This window comes from Coenobita brevimanus, chromosome 62 (assembly GCF_032717465.1).
Source record: "Coenobita brevimanus isolate Jiangsu-jjx chromosome 62, ASM3271746v2, whole genome shotgun sequence".
NCBI classification, from domain to species: Eukaryota; Metazoa; Arthropoda; class Malacostraca; order Decapoda; family Coenobitidae; genus Coenobita; species Coenobita brevimanus.
Window position 1 is genome coordinate 39,967,405 of NC_137015.1, and position 15,000 is coordinate 39,982,404.

The window sequence follows — 15,000 nt, forward strand, 5'->3', positions numbered from 1 at the left end:
CCTCCCTCCCTCCTCTGACCATTCACGGTGGGGTTTGAACAAGACAGGCTTCCCATTGGTGGAAATTACCCCTATATGAAATGGGCTTGGGTACTCTCTCTCTCTCTCTCTCTCTCTCTCTCTCAACACGATCGTAACTATAAACCCGACACACTCTCCCAAACCAGTGCTACCACGCTACCTCCGGTCTAAACTCAGGCCACGTTCCCGGCACCTTAGTGGACATAAAGTCTACGGTCCAGCCATCCACATTTCACAAACCTGCTGACCGTGCTCTCTCTCTCTCTCTCTCTCTCTCTCTCTCTCTCTCTCTCTCTCTCTCTCTCTCTCTCTCTCTCTCTCTCTCTCTCTCTCTCTCTCTCTCTCTCTCTCTCTCTCTCTCCCCTTGCACACAGCCCCAGGTTACAACACAGTTGCTGTGACAGTGTTATTGTTAAGTGTGTGTGTGTGTGTGTGTGTGTGTGTGTGTGTGTGTGTGTGTGTGTGTGTGTGTGTGTTACCCTGTGTTTTTTTTTTGTGTATTAAACGTTATGCCCAGCACACACACACACACACACACACACACACACACACACACACACACACACACACACACACACACACACACACACACACACCGTGATCTGTTTCCTTCACCCTTCCTTTTCTTCCTTCCTTCTTCCTTCCTCACCTCACCCCTCTCCTCCTCCTCCTGCTCCTTTTCCTCCTCCTCCTCCTCCTCCTCCCTTGCACAGAGGGTCTAAATCCGGAATACGTTGAAAAGAACACGTACTGTCAAAAATACAAAAGAATTTCTGTTCAGGTGCTCTTTCCCAGTATTGAGAGAGAGAGAGAGAGAGAGAGAGAGAGAGAGAGAGAGAGAGAGAGAGAGACGGGTATCAGGTAGCGTGATGGTAAAGTACACCTGTGGTACCTCATTAGCGGCCAGGTAGACGGAGTTATTTTACCTGAGAAAGGGGTAAGGAGTCGGATGTCTCTCTCTCTCTCTCTCTCTCTCTCTCTCTCTCTCTCTCTCTCTCTCTCTCTCTCTCTCTCTCTCTCTCTCAAAATGCATAGTCTGGGCATTACAGTCAGCATCGCGTCAAAACCTTCATCTCTCTACTTACTTCCCTCCTTTCCTACATTCCTGTCACCATACTTTCCTCCCTTCCTCCATTACCTCCCCCCCCTCTCCCCTCACCTCAGAACCACCTACATTTGTGCCAAAGACAGTGTAACGCAGAGGCAGACAAAATCCTGTAACAATCTTAGACTCATCAGTTACCCGCACCACTGTACATCATCACCATCATCACCGTCATCACCATCATCATCGCCATCATCATCATCACCATCATCATCATCATCATCACCATCATCATCATCATCACCATCATCACCATCATCAGCTACAGCAGCAGTAACATCGCCAACTATAAAACTCTGCGGTCCCGTCCACCCACAGTTCACTAACTCTTGTCACGTTTATATACCTACAGATCCGATTACCAATGTCTTTATACTTTACTGTTCCTAATTACTAAACACTGATTACAGTTTATAACACCGTTGGTAATTAGTGTGGCAACATCTTAACAGGATATGACACAGTGTTCAGACAGTGTAAATGAACTTCAGACCGTAACTGTGCACTACCGTTGCACTTCACAGTACTCAGGGTGCAGGTTTATACTGTACACGGTAATTCCATCATTACAAACACTAACAAAAATATTCTTTGAGCGAGTAATTTGCATATAATGAGGTGATTATAGTCTGACGAGTGTGTCCGGGTTTTAAAGGAAAATTCTTTGGTCTTTCTTAACCTGCCCTGGATCTCTCAAGCAATGAGAGAGAGAGAGAGAGAGAGAGAGAGAGAGAGAGAGAGAGAGAGCACTGAGGGCAGGCAGTGTTTACGAAAGGTATATATACTTGCTCAAGGATAAAGTCTGAAAGGATCAAAAAGACTGATTGTAAAAAAAGACGATAATTATGTTGTAAAAGAAGGAAGGTTGGTGAGTTAAAGAGAGTGTGGCAAGGTGTGGTGGAGGTGCGTGGGCAGGGAGGCTAGGTAGAATGTAGGTTTTGCTTTTTTTTTTTACTTCCAGATCTTCAATTCCCTCTTTGCTTTTCCTTTCTTCCCACCCTTCTTCCTTCCTTCCCTCCCTCCTTCCATTCTTCCTTCCATGTCTTCCCTCTTCCTCATCTTGCTTTCTTCATCCTCTCCTTTTTACATCTTTCCCTCCTTTAATTTCTTCTGTCTTACCTCTGTTCTCTGTTCGCATTGTTTCATCTCTCTCTCTCTCTCTCTCTCTCTCTCTCTCTCTCTCTCTCTCTCTCTCTCTCTCTCTCTCTCTCTCAATAATCCTCCCACTCCCTCATTCCCCACACTTTAACTTCACCATTCGCCTCGCCTGGGATGTAATGACTCCCAGAATAGTAAAGTTGCCCCTTATTTACAGCCCCTCCTCGTCCTCGTCCTCCATCTTCTTCTCGTCATCCTTCCTGCCTTCCATCCTTCTTTCTTTCCTTTCTTTCTCCCGTCTTTGTCTCTCTTCTTCCTCTCTTTCTTTTCCTCTCCTCGCTGTTTTCTCACAAGGTCATAAAATCAATATTTGGAGAAAATGTCCAAACCACGAGGCTAAAAATCTAATTATAACATTATCAATCCGCCGAGAAACAACAACTATATACTGCTGTGAATGTATATAGATAGATAGATAAATGAAGAGAGAGAGAGAGAGAGAGAGAGAGAGAGAGAGAGAGAGAGTATACATGGTTCAGGGGACAAATCTTGGCTCCCAGTCTGAACATTGTCCTGACACAATCTGGATCAAAGGATTACAGGACTCTCTCTCTCTGTCTGTCTCTGTCTCTCTCTCTCTCTCTCTCTCTCTCTCTCTCTCTCTCTCTCTCTCTCTCTCACACACACACACACACACACACACACACACACACACACACACACACACACACACACACACACACACACACACACACACACACAGTCTTCACCTTTTCATTATGTAACAAAACCTTGACTTTTACCTGCCAAGCACTCTCTCTCTCTCTCTCTCTCTCTCTCTCTCTCTCTCTCTCTCTCTCTCTCACTCCGCCTGACTAATTCCAGTAATCACCATTTATACTTTCCGGGGCATAATCTTTCTCCTCAAATAGTTAACTTTCCCATAATTAACCTCGTCTCCTCCTCTTCCTTTTCTCCTTCCCTCCTCCTCCTCCTCTTCCTCCTCGCCACTCCTCCTTCCCTCCTTCTCCTCTTCTTTCTCTCCACTCCTCCTTCCCTCTTTCGCACTCCTCGTATTCCTTCTCTCCACTCCTTCCCTCCTTTCCACCTCCTTTTCTTCCTTCTTTGCCCTCCTCCTTCCCCTTTTCCCACCTCCTCCTTTTCCTTTTTTCCATTCATCCTTCCCTCCTTCTCATCTCCTCCTCTTCCTTCTCCACTTCTTCTTCTCCACTCCTCCTTCCCTCCTTCTCACCTCATCCTCTTCTTTCTCTCCACTCCTTCCCTCCTTTCTCCTCTTCACTTCTCCTTCCCTCCTTCCATCTCTCCATTCCTCCTTCCTTCCTTTCTTTTCTCCACTCCTTCCCTCCTTCCCACCTCCTCCTCATCCTTCACCACATCATCCTTGTAAAGTCTACACAAAACAAACACGGCAACAGCATAGTGTTACAAAAGTTTTACACAACACCACACCACCACCACCACACCCACCACACCACCAACACCACAACACCAACACTACACTCAACACACCACCAACACCACAACACCAACACTACACTCACCACCACAACACAACCACAACACCACCACACCACCAACACCAACACTGCACCCACCACACCACCACCACAACACCACCACAACGCCACACCACAACACCACACCACAACAACACCACCACCACCACCACACTCTCTCCTCCTCACTTTAATGCTAACATCCATCTTGCCTGAACAAAAGTTTTTCTCAAAGTAATATAGTTAAGCCTAATTTACCTCCTCCTCCTCCTCCTCCTCCTCCTCCTCCTCCTCCTCTTCCTCCTCCTCCTCCTCCTCCTCCTCCTCCTCCTCTTCCTCCTCCTCCTCCTCCTCCTCCCTAATACAATCACCTACACACCCTACCTCCCCTTCCTTACCCTACCCCTCCACCCCCCACACGAATCCTGCTTCTGGACCTGTTGCTATCACCCTCCCTTCCCCTCCGTCCCTCCCTCCCTCCCTCCCTCCCTCCACCTCTCACCGTCACTCTCTCATTAACATTTTTTTCTACACCTGTTTACCATTTTACCAGCTTCAATACCCTCTCTCTCTCTCTCTCTCTCTCTCTCTCTCTCTCTCTCTCTCTCTCTCTCTCTCTCTCTCTCTCTCTCTCATCTCGCTTCAAATTGGCACTTGGCCAGAAGTTATACTCGAAAAGGCGTCACTAGCTATCAGCCTCTCTCTCTCTCTCTCTCTCTCTCTCTCTCTCTCTCTCTCTCTCTCTCTCTCTCTCTCTCTCTCTCTCTCTCAAAACACTGCTCACTGGGCTAAACACAAACTCGTATCGAAGCCAATGCCTCTGCAAGTGTGTGTGTGTGTGTGTGTGTGTGTGTGTGTGTGTGTGTGTGTGTGCAGGAGGAGAGAAGGAAAGATAAGAATACATAAATAAACAAAGAAACAAAGACAGATAATAATAAAATAATGAAATGATAAGGAATAAGGGAAACAGGCAGCAAAATCCATCACCAAACAGGACCAGTCACAGCGGCCGGGGATTTAAATTTCAAAAAGTTAACGGAAAAAACGGTAATTAACGCCCGCATGGAGGACCCGACAATATTCTGGAACGGACCCGAGATTCTGATGATGGGATTTCTGGGACGGACCTTGTTTTCTTCACTCGGGAATGGCCCTCACGTTCTCACTTCTGGATAGTTCAGGAATGGCCCTATTGACCCGAGGAGGGGGGGGAGAGGGAGAGAGAGAGAGAGAGAGAGAGAGAGAGAGAGAGACATATCAGGGAATTAAAGTGTGGAAAATACTTGATACTTTTGTGGGGAAAAACTTAAGGTTGGGATTTGGCTCATAAATTGTGGCATTATGTGGCACGGGTGGGGGGGAGGGGCAGGGGCTGGGGGGAGGGGGGAAGAGGGGAAGGAGGAAAGGGGGAAACGAGGGGAGGAAGAGGAAGAGGAAATGAAATTGTGTTGAAGTGAGGAAACAGGAGAGAAAAATGGGATGGAAAGAAATGGTGATGGACATGACAATACAACATGGGGTAATGCAGTTTTCATGCTCTCTCTCTCTCTCTCTCTCTCTCTCTCTCTCTCTCTCTCTCACACACACACACACACACACACACACACACACACACACCATAAAGTACAAAACCTGTGCGGTAACTAATCAGGTAAAAGCAGTTGAGTCAGGTGTTTTAATCTTCAGGTACTCAGCTTAATTAATTACCTGGCCTGTTACTAAAAATATATCACCCACCATACCTGCGCCTCCCCTCTCTCTCCCTCTCTCTCTCTCTCTCTCTCTCTCTCTCTCACACACACACACACACACACACACACACACACACACATACACACACATGGAGGCGGAATATCTGAAACGTGCCTGAGCACCCTTTGTAACGCACTGGAGCGGAGACGAGATGGATTTTGTCTGTTTGTCTGTCTGTCTTTCTCTCTGCCTGTCTGTCTGTCTGTTTGTCTCATCCCCCAACACCTCACCCCCCCCCCGCCTCCCGCTTATAAACACAGGTGCTTAATTAAAGGTGGATCAGTTTTAATAAAGGTGAGGGAGAAAGAAATAGAAGCTTCAGGCAGGTAAGAATACGATGGATGAGAGAGAGAGAGAGAGAGAGAGGTATCAGCTAGCGTGATGGTAAAGTACACCTGTGGTACCTCATTAGCGGCCAGGTAGACGGAGTTGTTTTACCTGAGAAAGGAGCAAGGAGTCCGGTATCTCTCTCTCTCTCTCTCTCTCTCTCTCTTCTTTACGGTGCAGTTATTTTGTGGATTCTGGTATTACAGCAAATATACCGCTGATTGCACTGTCGCATTAACATTTACCGAGAGAGAGAGAGAGAGAGAGAGAGAGAGAGAGGGAGAGGGATTTAGTACTTGCTGTGTAAGAATACTGGTGGTGGATGAATGGTGAGAGAGGGAGGTGGGTAGGAAGAGAGAGAGAGAAGGGGAAGACTGGAAACACACACACACACACACACACACACACACACACACACACACACCTGGGTATGTTTCCTGACTGCCAATACACCTGTCTGGAGCTTGTTATTGATGTGGCAGGTAGGAAGAGGGATAGCTCTCTCTCTCTCTCTCTCTCTCTCTCTCTCTCCTTCTTTCCTTCCTTCTTCCCATGCTCCAATGCAATGTTGACTCATTTAGGCTCCTGACAGACGAGAGAGAGAGAGAGAGAGAGAGAGAGAGAGAGAGAGAGAGAGAGAGTACTTATCCCTTACCTAATAATCATCAAAGACTGTTTTTCCTAACGTTTGGAACACAGTCACTGAGAGAGACAGACAGACAAACAGACAAACAGACAGACATACTGGCATATTGACAGGAAGGAAATACAGGCAGACAGTAATGAAGAGAGGCGGGACAGCAGCTGGGACGACAGACAGACTGACAGCTAGAGACGGAGGCAAGTAGACAGACAGACAGGAAGGGAAACAGGCAGACTGACAGGGAAGAAAGGAAGATGCAGGGAGCAGAGTGGCAGACAGAATGAAAGTAAGAAAGAAAGGCAAGCAGACAGAAGATAGAGAGACAGGCAGAAAGACAGGCAGACAGACAGACAGGCAGGCAGACAGAAAGAAAGACAGGCAGGCAGGCAGAAAGACAGACAGGCAGACAGGCAGACATGATGGAGGGAAGAAACGAGGTGAAGTGGAATTCAGTGCAGAATGTGTGGGCTAAAAGGGTGTGGAAATATCTCCATTCTCAAATCCTCCTCCCTCCTTCACTCTCCCTCCTCCCTTTCCTCCCTTCTTCCTCCTCCATCCCTCCCTCCTTCACTCTCCCTCCTCCCTTTCCTCCCTTCTTCCTCCTTCATCCCTCCCTCCTTCACTCCTTCCTGTGTTCCTCTCATTTCTCCCTTCCACCTCCTCCATCCCTCCCTCCTTCACTCTCCTTCCTGCTGTACCTTCCTTTCCTCCCTTCTTCCTCCTCCATCCCTCCCTCTTTCACTCTCCCTCCTCCTCTTCCTCCCTTTCCTCTCTTCTTCCTTTTCCTCCCTTCTTGCAAAATGCACCCAAATTGTCCCTCATATACCCTAACAATACAAGCAGTGTGTGTGTGTGTGTGTGTGTGTGTGTGTGTGTGTGTGTGTGTGTGTGTGTGTGTGTGTGTGTGTGTGTGTGTGTGTGTGTCCCTCATATTCCCTGACAACAGACAAGCAGTGTGTGTGTGTGTGTGTGCGTGTGAGTGACAGCAACAGGGACAGCAACAGGCGAGTTTCCTCACACCACACCACACAGCACAACACCACACCACACCACACCACACAACTATACTCCATTCCACTCCACACCACACCACACCACACCACACCACACCACACCACACTGGTCTCCTGTGGTCTTGTGGTAATGGATTTGTATGTCCACCGTGGGGATGGCCAGAGACTGTGGTGTGGAGAGAGAGAGAGAGAGAGAGAGAGAGAGAGAGAGAGAGAGAGCATAAAGAGGGGGAAGGTTATAAAACTTAGGAATAATGAACAATAAGTGATAATGAGAGATTTGCATAAAGAAGGTAATGAGACAGTGGAGGTGTGGTGATTCTCTCTCTCTCTCTCTCTCTCACTCTCTCACTCTCTCTGGTAAAGATCAGAGGGGACCATAAGGGTGCTTTTATAACTTGTGGCCAAGAGGGAGTTCAGAGTGAGTTGTGAGAGGCTGGGCTGAGAGTGAGTGAGCCAGTCTGAGAGAGAGAGAGAGAGAGAGAGAGAGAGAGAAAGAGAAGGGAGGCTCGTCAGATCTTCATTGTCCAGTGTCAGACTTGAAACACACACACACACACACACACACACACACACACACACACACACACACACACACACACACACACACACACACACACACACACACACACACACACACACACACACACACACACACACACACAGCCTGATCAATATAGACCATAATCCGGAAGTGCAAAAGGTCATTTGGAGTGTCACATGTAGTATTGTTCACTTATATTCAAATTATACGTGTGTGTGTGTGTGTGTGTGTGTGTGTGTGTGTGTGTGTGTGTGTGTGTGTGTAAGTTCATTTGTTACAGTATTTATAGAACAATTATCAGTGTTTTTCCAAGTCATTATTTGTGTTTTATTTTTTATAAAGTCATATATGTGTTTTGTGTAGGTTATTTTCTCTCACGTAAACCCCTCTCAGAGATATCAGTAATAATAATAAAAAAAATCTCCCAGCCAGCCCCACAATAAAGATAATATAACAAAAAATAATGATAAAAATAAAGGTAGGAAAGGTAGGCTGGTGATAAAATTCAGTCCAATTTCCCTGATGACAATTGCCACAAACTTTGCAACTCATTTCCACCTTAATTTCTGCTCCTCCTCCTGCCCTGAATCTGTTGGGGACGATTCTGCAGTGGTGAGAGAGAGAGAGAGAGAGAGAGAGAGAGAGATTACTGTTGGATCAGTGATTGTAACAGGATTTAATTGGTCAGTGTGGTATGCTGTGTGTGAGTGTATATCATTAAACTTGTGTGTATACTATTGGTTTGTTTATCAGTCTATCATCCAGTTCACCTTATTATCTTTTACTTGTTCAGATGTTCATTTCTTTATGCTCCTTGTCATCCACTTGCACAACAACTCTGCATAATCTGTGTGTTTGGGTCAATTTGTTCCTATTTCAGTCTGGTTTATCTTTATTTATGTTCACCTACTTACCTGTCTGTCTTGGTTCATTTATATATTCCATTTTTCCATAGTCTCTCGTCCTCACATTTCTTTTCTCCCCGCCCTCCATTTTTCTTCCCTCTCCTCCCCCTCTTTCCAATATTCTCACCGATATTTTGCACCTCGTTCCCTCCCCCCAACATGTCAGCCTGCCAATAGCCTCCTTAATAACGCCTAGCTGGCAACTGGGGCGGGGCGTGGTGGCAAATCACGGCAACAGATGGCGCTGACCTGTTTAGTGTTGATATTTTAACACAGCGAGGCGCGGGAAGGACAGATGAAGGGGAAGGACTTGGAAGGAGGGGAATGGAAAGACAGGAAGGAAGAGGGTAAAGGAAATAATAAAACTGAACATTAATGAAGAGTAAGAGAACATTAAGGAAGAGAGAGAGAGAGAGAGAGAGAGAGAGAGAGAGAGAGAGAGAGAGAGAGCATTCTGTAATTGGTAAGGAAGAGCGTTTGATTACGTACCTGTGTGTTCATTGTGTGTGGGTCGGTTGATTAGGCCCTGAGATTGTGGAGAGAGAGAGAAAGAGAGAGAGAGAGTAGGAAGTGAGAAAGCAAGGTTGCATCCCCTTTGCGCTGCGTCTACAAATATTGTATTAGGGAATTTAAACAAGGCAGTGTTCGAGGTCACCCCCCCCCCTCTCTCTCTCTCTCTCTCTCTCTCTCACACACACACACACACACACACACACACACACACACACACACACACACACACACACACACACACACACACACACACACACACAAAATATCAAGGAGTTTCTTCATTTTGGCCACAGTTCTCTTGAAGTTTGTTGCCCACGGACAAATGAAACGCCAATCCCTCCCTCCCTCTCTCCCTCTCTCCATCCCTCCCTCCCTCCATCCATCCTTCCCTCCCTCCCTCCCTCCCCCCCCCATATCTTTTCTTCCCACACTTCCATTTCCGCCTCTGTTCATTTCATTGTTTCATTTCTTACTACGTTCTTCCTACTTTCCTTCCCCCCTCTCACGCATGCCCTCTCACTGTCCTTCCTTCCTTCCTTCCTTCCAGTCTTCTTTCCTCCTATTCTTCTTTCTCATCTTGCTCCCTCACACCTTTCCTTCCTTCCTTCCTTCCTTCCTTCCTTCCTTCCTTCCTTCCTTCCTTCCTTCCCTGGGCAATATATAGGAATGTCTGTTGGTCAGCTTAAAACCATCTGAAATATTTTGTTCTCCGATTCATGTCTTTTATGGCTTTTATTTCGAGAGAGAGAGAGAGAGAGAGAGAGAGAGAGAGAGAGAGATTGAATCAGGGGAAGCTTATAAATATTTTTGTATTTTTCTATATAGTTTTGCGGGTTATAATTGTTGTTTGTTTGTTTGTTTGTTTACAGGTGAGTGTGGTTGGTGTGGTGGAGTAGGCGAGGACTGGTGAGTGTTTAACATCATCATCACCACCATCATCATCACAGTCATCATCATCACCACCACCACCACCACCACCACCATCATCATCATCATCATCATCATCATCATCATCATCACCACCATCATCATCACAGTCATCACCACCACCACCACCACCACCACCACCACCACCACCACCACCACCACCACCACCACCACCACCACCACCATCATCATCATCATCATCATCATCAATCAGTTCACCGCAAGAGTTTCAGAGGAAATTGGTTTGTAATTCATGAGTAAATTATGTTGTAAGCGAAGCAGTGTGATGTTTGGATGGAAAGACAGTGACTGGATGGATGGATGGATGGGCTGATAATGAGTTGGTCGGGTGAGTGGATGGTTGGATGGATGGATGGTAAATTGTGTGGAAAGTGAGTCAGTGTGATGTTTATGTTGGTGATGCTGTGATTTGCATAACTCTTAATGGAAGGCTATGTGGTGCTGAGAGAGAGAGAGAGAGAGAGAGAGAGAGAGAGAGAGAGAGAGTGAGAGAATAGCCCCAATCCCATTCAGTGCACCTTGGACAGAGTGGAACAAAAACTTAAATGAGGTCCCTTTAAAACTATTGTAATCTGATCAAAAAGTTTTAGGACACAAACTAAAACTTCATTTGGTTCAGAAATGTTACGTTGTGTAATTTATATGCTTAAGTAAATGTAGGCATGTTTTTACCAGAATGGGAGGGAAGGAGGGAAGGATGGAAGGAAAGAAGGAAGGAGGGAAGGGAAAAGGAGGGAAGGATGGAAGAAAGAAGGGAGAAAAGAATACGTGAAGGTGGGATACCGGAGGGAGGAAGGGAGAGAGGGAGGGTGAAGGAGAGAGAATATCAGAATAGGGGCAGAGGGAGGGAGAGAGAGGATGAGGGGGTAAGGGGGAGAGAGAGTAACGGAACAGGGAGAGAAGGGGGGAGAGGGTGACGCTGAGAGAGTAAGTATCAGTAGAAAAAAAGAAGAAGATGGAGGATGGGGGTGATGGAGGAAGGGAGAGGGGAGAGAGGGAGAAGAGGGAGGGTGAAGGGGAGGGGTGAGAGGAAGTGTGAGTGGGAGGGGTGAGAGGGACCGTGAGGGGACGAGAGGGAAAGTGTTTTTTGAGAGGGCTGGAGAATGAAATTGTGTTGGAGAGAGGCGGACAGAAAAATGTTATGGGCAGAAGTGTGGGTCCTGACAATGGAAGAATACGGTGATATTTGTGTGTGTGTGTGTGTGTGTGTGTGTGTGTGTGTGTGTGTGTGTGTGTGTGTGTGTGTGTGTGTGTGTGTGTGTGTGTTTCCTAATATTTTTACTAATGTTTATTCATATACGTTTTCTGTATTCTTTTACTCACAAAACTCAATTTATTTATTTATTTATTTCCTCCAATTTACCGACTACCATAGCTTTGTAACGCTATTTTTTTTTTCTTTTCTGTGTACCATATCCTGCTAGAGTAATTAAATAAAGCTAGCTCACTCTTGACGTGAGGGACAGATAAAAAAGGTGAAATAGAGAGTTAGTGAGAGATGGAAATGTTGAGGTGAGAGGCGGGAGGAAAGAGGGAAGGGAGGATTTGTGGAGGGAAAAAGGAGAGGGGACTGGGACTGGAGAGAGAGAGAGAGGGAGAGAGGGAGAGAGCAATCTCATTACTGTAACTGACACGCTGCTGCTTACCCACCCATCGATCTACCTACCTACCTACCTACCTACCTACCTACCCACACACCCACCCACCTACCTACATACATATTGTACATACATACAACCTACATACCTACCTACATCTTTCCTACACACATACCTACCTACCTACCTACCTACCTACCTACTGCCTGTCTACCAGCCCACCTACCTACCTACCTACTTACCTACCTGCCCACCTACCTACCTACCTACGTCTCAGTAAAAAGGGGATACTATTAAAAAAAATCCCACTGAGGAATAATGAAAAAACTGTGACTCTTTTATCTGTGTGAAATTGAGGGATTGTGTGGGATTACCGCTGGGTGTATAGGTACTGGGTGAGGAGAGAGAGAGAGAGAGAGAGAGAGAGAGAGAGAGAGAGAGAGGAGTGAAAATTGGGATGTGAAGATTTGTGAGAGACCTGAGGATAGAAAATGGATAAAATGTAATATTCTCTCTCTCTCTCTCTCTCTCTCTCTCTCTCTCTCTCTCTCTCTCTCTCTCTCTCTCTCTCTCTCTCTCTCTCTCTCTCTCTCGTAAGGGGGATTTACGTTCCTCTTGAGACACCTTCCCTCCTTCCTTCCTTCGACACTTTCCCTCCTTCCTTCCTTCGACACTTCACCTTCTTCTTTCCTTCCTTCCTTCCTTCACCACTGCCTTTGCCCCTTCTTTATTTTTCTATTCATCCTCCTGTCTTCCTTCCTTTCCTTCCTTCCTTCCTTCCATCCTTCTGTCCTTCCTCCCTCCCTCCCTCCCTCCCTCCCTCCCTCCCTTTCCCTTTTTTTCCTCACCTTTCCTCTTTCACTCTGCACTTCTTCCTCTTCCTTCGTTTTATCATCTATGTTTTTTTCCTTGTAGTGTTATTTTATGTCAGTCTTTTACCCATATTCTTTTTATTTCCTCTTATATTCCTCCTTTCTCTTTTCTCTTCTTTCCTTCCCCATTTCATCTTATATTACTCACATATTATATCTCGCTGCCTTCCTTCCTTCATCTCCTTCCTTCTTCTCCTCTTTCTGTCTTCCTTCTTCCTTCCTTCCTTCCTCTCCTTCTTCCCTTTCCTTCTCTCGTCATATTGTCTTTATCACACCCTCTCCTATATCTCTTCCTTTCCTCCTTCCTTTGTTCATCCTCTTTCTCTCCATCTTTCCCTCCCTCCCTCTCTCCTCTCCTCTCTCCTTTGTCTTACGGTGTATCAGGTACCCACAGCCTGCACTATATTGTATTGCTCTCTCTCTCTCTCTCTCTCTCTCTCTCTCTCTCTCTCTCTCTCTCTCTCTCTCTCTCTCTCCCTTCCTTTCCTCTCCCCTCCCTTCTCCCCTTAGTCAGGTGTTACTCCACCAGGTATATTTTTATCAATCACATCCTCTCCACTCCCTCCCCCACCTGGCTCATCTCCCCTTAATTCCAGCCAATTCTTACCTGACTCACTGATAGCCTGCCTCTCTGCTCCCCCTGAGAGAGAGAGAGAGAGAGAGAGAGAGAGAGAGAGAGAGAGAGAGAGAGAGAGAGAGAGAGTAATTTCACCTGGAAAAGTGGGTAATTTGATTCAACTTGACCTTGTTAGAGAGATGACGTCAAGAGAAATATGTCTGTTTTATGCACCTCTTACACCTGGCCTTAATTACACCACTAATCGCCTCACCTTTGACCAATTATTTCCTCCCTCCCTACCTTGAATTACACACCTGTCCAATTGCATTTTGTCCTTCATTTTACTGGCCTTTGTGTGTGTGTGTGTGTGTGTGTGTGTGTGTGTGTGTGTGTGTGTGTGTGTGTGTGTGTGTGTGTTTGTGTGTGTATGTGTTTTTTTTTACATATATGTGTGTTTGTGTGTGTGTGTGTGTGTGTGTGTGTGTGTGTGTGTGTGTGTGTGTGTGTATGTGTGTGTGTGTGTGTGTGTGTGTGTGTGTGTGTGTGTGTGTGTGTGTGTTATTACCATCATTGTCCCCACTTGTCACATCCTACACAATGCCTCCCATCAGATTTTCTTTCCCCTTTCCCTCTCCCTCCCACACTGTTTCTTTTCCCGTCCTTTCACGTGTGTGTGTGTGTGTGTGTGTGTGTGTGTGTGTGTGTGTGTGTGAGAGAGAGAGAGAGAGAGAGAGAGAGAGAGAGAGAATCAAACAAGGCATTAAAGTCGCCCATGGAAGCAGCCTCACTCGCACATTCCCCATTATTTTACTTTCATTCCACAGTTCCTTTACCTGGCTGGCTGCACCTAGGTAATTAAGCACAGGTAACTCAGTCTTGCAGCCGACACACCTTTGTTATATTGTGAGAAGGCCAACCGTCTCGAAATGAAGGGGTTAAGGACATACACTGCACTCCATGACACTGACTCATTGGGATATTTTTTTTGTTTATTTCTCTTTTCTTTGTTGTTTTTTGGAAATACAAATTGTTCTCTTTTGTTTGCAGGTGAGTGTGGCAGGTGTGGTGGAGTGAGAGGACCCGTGAGTGTTGTGGTGGTTACTGTGCTTTATATAGATAGATAGGTAGACAGATAGATAGATAGATAGTTGGATAGGTAGAAAGATACATAGATATAGATAGATAGACAGGTAAATAGATAGATAGGTAGACAGATAGACGGATAGGTAGATAGATAGATAGATAGATAGATAGATACTGAAACTGTTTAGATTGGGAATGTTATAAAATGCTTATAATGCTCTCCTGGTTTTGAAAAATCTCTTTATCTGTTTGGTTTGTGACACTATGAGAAAAGGGAGAGAAGGAGATAAAAAGACAGGGAGAAAGCTGAAGAGAAAGAAAGGGAGGAGGAAGAAGAGAAAGAAAGAAAGGAGGCGGACAGGAAGAAGGAATGGAAGCAAGGAGAAGGAGGAGGAGGAAGAGGAGGAGGAGGAGACAGTAAATTAGGGTCAGCTTTACTATTCTGAGTGTAATTACATGCCAGGTGAGACGAATGGTGAAGTTAGAGAGAGAAAGAGAGAGA